Consider the following 6,232-nt stretch of genomic DNA (forward strand, 5'->3'; position numbering starts at 1 on the left):
ATTTTTTTTTTGCAAGTACATGTTGAATGGCACTGACTACACTACAGTTTGTTGTGAACGCCTTGATTTATGCTAAGGCAGTTTTTCTCCACCATCACTTTTACACAATTATTGCAAATGTCCCTACATGAACAAGGAAAAGAAACTTCTAGTATTATTATGAAGATGGTTTTCATCTCCCAAACACCCCTGAAAGGCCTTTGGATTTCCAGGGGTCCATAGACTACACATTAATGAGCACTGGTATAAACTCTCCAATTAAAAGGCAGAGGTTATCATACAGAGTTAAAAAAAAAAAAGCAATACCAAACTATATGCTGTCTACAAGAAAGACACTTTAAGTATAAAAACACAAATTGGTTAAGTAGATGAATAATAAAAATATACCATGCAAACACTGATCCTGAAGCAGCTGGAATGGCTATACTAATATCAGATGAAGTAGACATCATGAAAAAGTATATGCCCATTAGTAAAAAGGGACATTTCATAATGATAAAGGATCAATTTATTAAGAAGACATTATAATCCTGAATGTGTATGCACCCAATAACAATGATACTAAAGACATGAAGAAAATATGGCACAACTAAAAGGAGAAATGGTCAAATCCCCAAATATATTTGGAAATTTCAACAGCCCTCTCTCAGCAATTGATAAAAGAAGTAGATAAAAAATTTGTAAGGATATAGAAGCCTCAAATAACATTAACAACAAACCTGACCTAGCTGACATTTGCAAAACAATATATCCCACAACAGAAAATATTCTTGCTTTTGGCCAGGAGCTGTGGCTCATGCCTGTAATCCCAGCACTTTGGGAGGCTGAGGCAGGTGGATCACTTGAGGTCAGGACCCACCGGGTCTCCTCCACAACACGTGGGAATTATTGGAGTACAATTCAAGATGAGATTTGGGTAAGGACACAGAGCCAAACCATATCAGCTCCCATCTCAACAAACTGAAACAAATTAAACTCAAAGCAATTAGAAAGAAGAAAATAATGAAGACAAGACCAGAAATCAATAAAAATAGAAAATAGAAAAGCAATACAGAAAATGAAGTCAAAAGATGGTTCTATGGTTCTACGAAAATATTTAAAATATTTTTCTTTTTGTCTTTTAAAAACATAATATTTGTATTAAAATTAATAAACTTCTATCTTGACTGATTAAAAAATAAATGAGATTCAAATTACCAGTATCAGGAATGAAAGAAGGGCTATCACTATAAACATATTGATTTTAGGAGGAGTATAAAAGAATGTTATGATTAACTTTATGCCAATAAATCCAACAATTTACCTGAAATAGAAAAATTTACTAAAAGACATGAAATGCCAAAACTGACACAAGATGAAACAGAAAATCTGAATACCTCCATATCCATTCAATAAACTGAATTTTTCAAAGCCTTCCCACAGAAAAAGAACTCCATGCCTACAGAGCTTTACTGGTGAATTCCATTAAATATTTGAGGTAGAAATAATACCATTTAAACACAAGCTCTTTCTGAAAATAGAGTAAAAGGAACACTTCGCAATTCATTTTATGGGGACAAAATAACCCTGAAAACAAGACATCACAAGAAAAGAATACTACAGACCAATATCTTTTATGTACAGAGATGCAAAATTATTTTAAAGAATAGCAACTCAAGACCAGCGATATATAGAAAGGATAATACAATGTGACCAAATGGGATTTATCCAGGGAATGCAAGGTTGGTTTAACATTCAAAAATCAACTAACGTAATTTACCATCTTAACAGAACAAAAATAAAAACTAAAGTATCCCAATAGATGCAAAAAAACGCTTCGAACAAAATTCAACATAAATTTATAATAAAAATTTGTAGCAAACTAGGAATAGAAGGAATTTTTCTCAACCTTATAAAAGGCCCCAATGAAAAAACTACAACTAACATTTTACTTAATGGTGAAATACCCCACCTCCCCTCTCCATTTCTATTCAGCGTTATACTGGAGATTCTAACCAGAATAATGAGGTAAAGACATAAAAAGCATACATATTTGAAAGAAAAAATCAAATTGCCTATATTTGCAGATGACAAGATCATATACATATGGAGCTTACATAAAAGCTATTAGAAATTAATATGTCAATTTAGCAAAGTCCTATGATACAAGATCAATATACAAGTATCAATTCTATTTCTACATGCTGGCAACAAATTACCTGAAATTTTTTACTTTGTTAAAAAAGTACGATTTATAATAGCTTCAAAGACCATGGAATACTTAAGAATAAAATTAACAAGTATATGTAAGACCTGTAAATTGAAAACTAAAAAAAAAATTGTTAAGGAAAAATTTAAACTACCTAAATCAGTGAGATATGCCATCATTATGAATTAGAAATTCAATTTCTTTTTTTTTCTAGAAATTTGATTTCTTTTTTGCTTTTTTTTTGTTGTTGTTGTTGGTTGTTTGTTTTTTGAGACAGTGTCTCACTCTGTCATCTGGGCTAGAGTGCAGCAGTGCCATCTTGTCTCACTGCAATCTCCACCTTCTGAGCTCAAGTGATCTTCCCACCTCAGCCTCCTGAGTAGCTAGGACTACAGGTGTGCACCACTATGACCAGTTAATTTTTTTGTTTGTAGAAACCAATCTGGGCAACATGGTGAAACCCTGGCTCTACAAAAAATACAAAAATTAACTGGGTGTGGTAAAGCAAGCCTGTAGTCCCAGCTACTCCAGAGGCTGAGGTGGGAGAATCACTTGAGCCTGGGAAGTCAAGCTTGCAGTGAGCCATGATTGTGCCACTGCACTCCAGCCTGGGCGACAGAATGAAGTTAAGCAAATGGCCCATATAGTCCAGCTATTGCACTCCTAGGTATTTACCAAAGAGAAATGAAAACATACTTCTACCCAAAGACCTGTACGGGAATATGCATAGTAGTTTTATTCATCATAACCAAAATCTGGGAATAACTACAATGTCCATCAATAGATGAATAAACAAATTTTGGGATATCCACACCATGACTCCCAGCAGTATTATGGAATAAATAACTGACACACACAGCATGGTTGACTTTCAAGAACAGGATGCTCCGCAAAGAAAGCCAGATACAAAAGAGTACATATTGCATGATTCCCTTTACGTGAAATTCCAGAAAGGGCAAAACAAAGCTATAGTTACTGAAAGCAGACAAATAGTTCCCTGGGACCAGTTTCCTGGTGAGAGGTTGACTGCAAAAAGGCATGAGGGAGCTGTGTTTGGTGGGTAGAAATGTTCTTTATTTTGACTATGGTCATTGTTACACAGGTCTATACATTTGCACAAATCTCTTGGGACTGTACATTTAAAATAGCCAGACACGGTGGCACTCACCTGTAGTCCCGACTACTTGGGAGGCTGAGGTGGGGGGATCACTGTAGTCCAGGAGTTCGAGGCTGCAGGAGCTATGACTGCACCACTGCACTCCAGCCTGGGCGACAGAGTGAGACCCTGTCTGAAATAAATAAATAAATAAGATGTTGTATCTTATATAAATAATCCTTGAATAAAGTTGATTTTTTAAACAGAAGCTAGAAATTCAAATTTTTAAACTATGACATTTGCTGGGTGTGGTAGTTCACACCTGTCATCCCAGCACTTTGGGAGGCTGAGGCAGGAGGATTGCTTGCGGCCAGGAGTTTGAGACCAGCTTGGGCAACATAACAAGACGTCATCTCTACAGAAAAAAAAATTAAAAATAAAATTAAAAGTGAAAAAAAAAACACCTAATTCAAATTTAAAAAAAACCTTTTAGACTAAGGTCATGGAACTGTGACCCAGAATTCTGCTCTACAGTTTACCAAGTGTAGTAGCCAAAGTTTTCAGAGAAATAGAACCAATAGGAGATATAAAATATATATATATAATGTATAATATATACATATATATGTAAGATGAATAATGTATGTGTTTGTGTGTGTGTGTGTGTGTGTATATATATATATATATAGAGAGAGAGAGAGAGAGAGAGACAGAGAGAGAGAGATTTATTATGAGGAATTGGTCCACATGATTATGGAGGCCAAGAAGTCCCACAGTCTGCTATCTGCAAGCCAGAGACCCAGGGAAGCCAGTCATGTAATTTAGTCCAAATCCATGACCCTGAGAACCAGGGAAGTGGGTGGTGTACCTCCCAGTCAAGTCTGAAGGCGTGAGAAGGGGGTTTCAGGGCTGGGGAAGCGGAGTGTGGGGGATAGGAGCACTGGTGTAAGTTCTGGAGTCCGAAGGCCTGAGAACCAAGCACTCTGATGTCCCAGGGCGAGAGATGATGGATGACCCAGCTTAAGAAGAGTGAATCTGTCCTTCCTCCAGCTTTTTGTTCTATCGGGTTTTCAACAGATTAAATGATGCTCTCCCACATTGGTGAGGGCAACTTTCTTTACTCAGTCTTCCAGAAACATCCTCACAGACACACCCAGAAACAATGTGTTACCAGCTCTCTGGGCCTTCCTGAGCCCAGTTGTGACCCAGAAAATTAACAATCACACCAAGTTTTCTGACAATTCTCTTATGTTAACTTTACAACAACTATTGATTTAAATACTATTATTAACTCAATTTTACAATGAAGTCTCATTACATATTTTTCCCAATTTCACACATAACTAATATTAGCAAAGCTGGGACTCAAACCAGAATCTCAACTTTTCAAATCCTTTGTCTGATCCATTCCATTTTATAGTTATTGACAGGTTTTTCTAAAAAAAATTAAGAATCCTAAGTCTCTTCTTCCTTAACACAATGATGAAATTAATGAGCAAGTGATCTCGAGCTACATCTAATTTCCTTTTTTCCTATTGTTCAACAGGAATAGTCTTGTACTTAGCATCAGCATAGATCCCTTGAGTCCTTAACTTATTTAATACATTTTTAATGCAGTAAGTCTCTCCCCAGTTCAAGTTTCTCTTCTTAGGAATCTCTTATGACTTCCCTCATTTTGTACTCACAGGATTAGATCTCTTTTATATCGCATACTGTTAACAAGGGTAACATGGCAGCCCAAGTCCTAAACTCCATGATCTAACTAAAGAATAGAGAAACATAAAATATTATGCAATTAACATCTTTAGAAAAAAACACTGTTCTTCCACATTAGACCAATGTAAGGTGAGCTACTGGAAAAGGGGTTATCAAATGGCAAAATAATATTTAATAATAAGACAAATATAACAATGTATCTATAAATTGTTATGCTTATAAATACGTATACACACATGTGCCTCAGAGTTCCTGTACTCAAAACAAATTTGGAACTTAATAAAATGTATATTAACATTCTGAATGTATTTCTAAGTAGGAATTCTTAATCAACCTGGAACAAGAGACCCTCCTACGAAATACAAAGTAATAACAGGAATTCCTGTTTCCAGTTGTTGTGATACAAAAAAAACACAAAGTGTTTTTCCTAGTCTTTCACTCAACAATCAACATGGAATATTTCTGTGACCTCGGTCACAGAAATCTGTGGAGATTTCTCCCTACCAAGCAATCTTCACAGCTTCTCCTGTGGATACCAGCTGGGTGTCCTCTAATTCAATTCAATTCTGACTCTACCTACCTGGAGATAGCATTACATCCTATAGGTTGAGGGCTCAGTCCTACAAGACTTCCCCCAAATTCAGATGCTAATCATAAGTAGTAGGTTGTCACTTACTCTTCTAACTGGCTATAAATTGGGATTCTCACAGCCCCCTCCTTGCATTCTTAATTTGCTGGAGCAGTTCACAGAACTCAGGGAAACTTTTCACTAAGGAAAAATATTAAGCAGTGCTCCTCAAAGTCAGGTCCATGGATTAATGTCAGCCTGTGAGTGTTTGCTTCCAGTCCAGAAGACAGAAGTCCAGGAACTGAAAGGAAGCATTCTGAAAACTTTACAACAATTTGACAGAGTACTTCTATGTCTGTCGAATCCAAAAATAAACATGTGGGGTTTGTATTTTGCATGTCTTTGTTTTTTTCATTTAATTTTTTCCCCTAGTAATTCATGTTATTGTACTTTTAAAAAATACTAGGCTGTGATGATTAAAAGAAAAAAAAGACAAGTCTTTCACCACAGATAGTTTAAGAAGTACTCTATTAAAGGAGGTACTTCTGGAAGGCTGATCCAAGATGCATGAAATAATGGAGAGGAAAGAAAATGGTAACTATTTGTATAAACAAAACAATTAGTGACTGTATCAACATTAATAATAATATCTTGTGGGGATTTT

General features: G+C 35.8%; 1 long non-coding RNA gene across 1 annotated transcript in view; it reads right to left on the minus strand.

Annotated features, from left to right (window-relative positions):
- The window catches only part of LOC129532230 (uncharacterized), a 40,984-nt gene extending 35,977 nt beyond the window's left edge, over positions 1-5,007 (minus strand). The window contains exons 1-3 of the long non-coding RNA XR_008677876.2: positions 4,970-5,007; positions 3,607-3,699; positions 3,357-3,477 (exon numbers count right to left, since the gene is read on the minus strand). This is a non-coding gene — a long non-coding RNA (uncharacterized lncRNA). The remainder of the gene's footprint in view (positions 1-3,356; positions 3,478-3,606; positions 3,700-4,969) is intronic.
- Positions 5,008-6,232: the final 1,225 nt, after the last annotated feature.

The sequence above is a fragment of the Gorilla gorilla genome, chromosome 1 (assembly GCF_029281585.2).
Source record: "Gorilla gorilla gorilla isolate KB3781 chromosome 1, NHGRI_mGorGor1-v2.1_pri, whole genome shotgun sequence".
NCBI classification, from domain to species: Eukaryota; Metazoa; Chordata; class Mammalia; order Primates; family Hominidae; genus Gorilla; species Gorilla gorilla.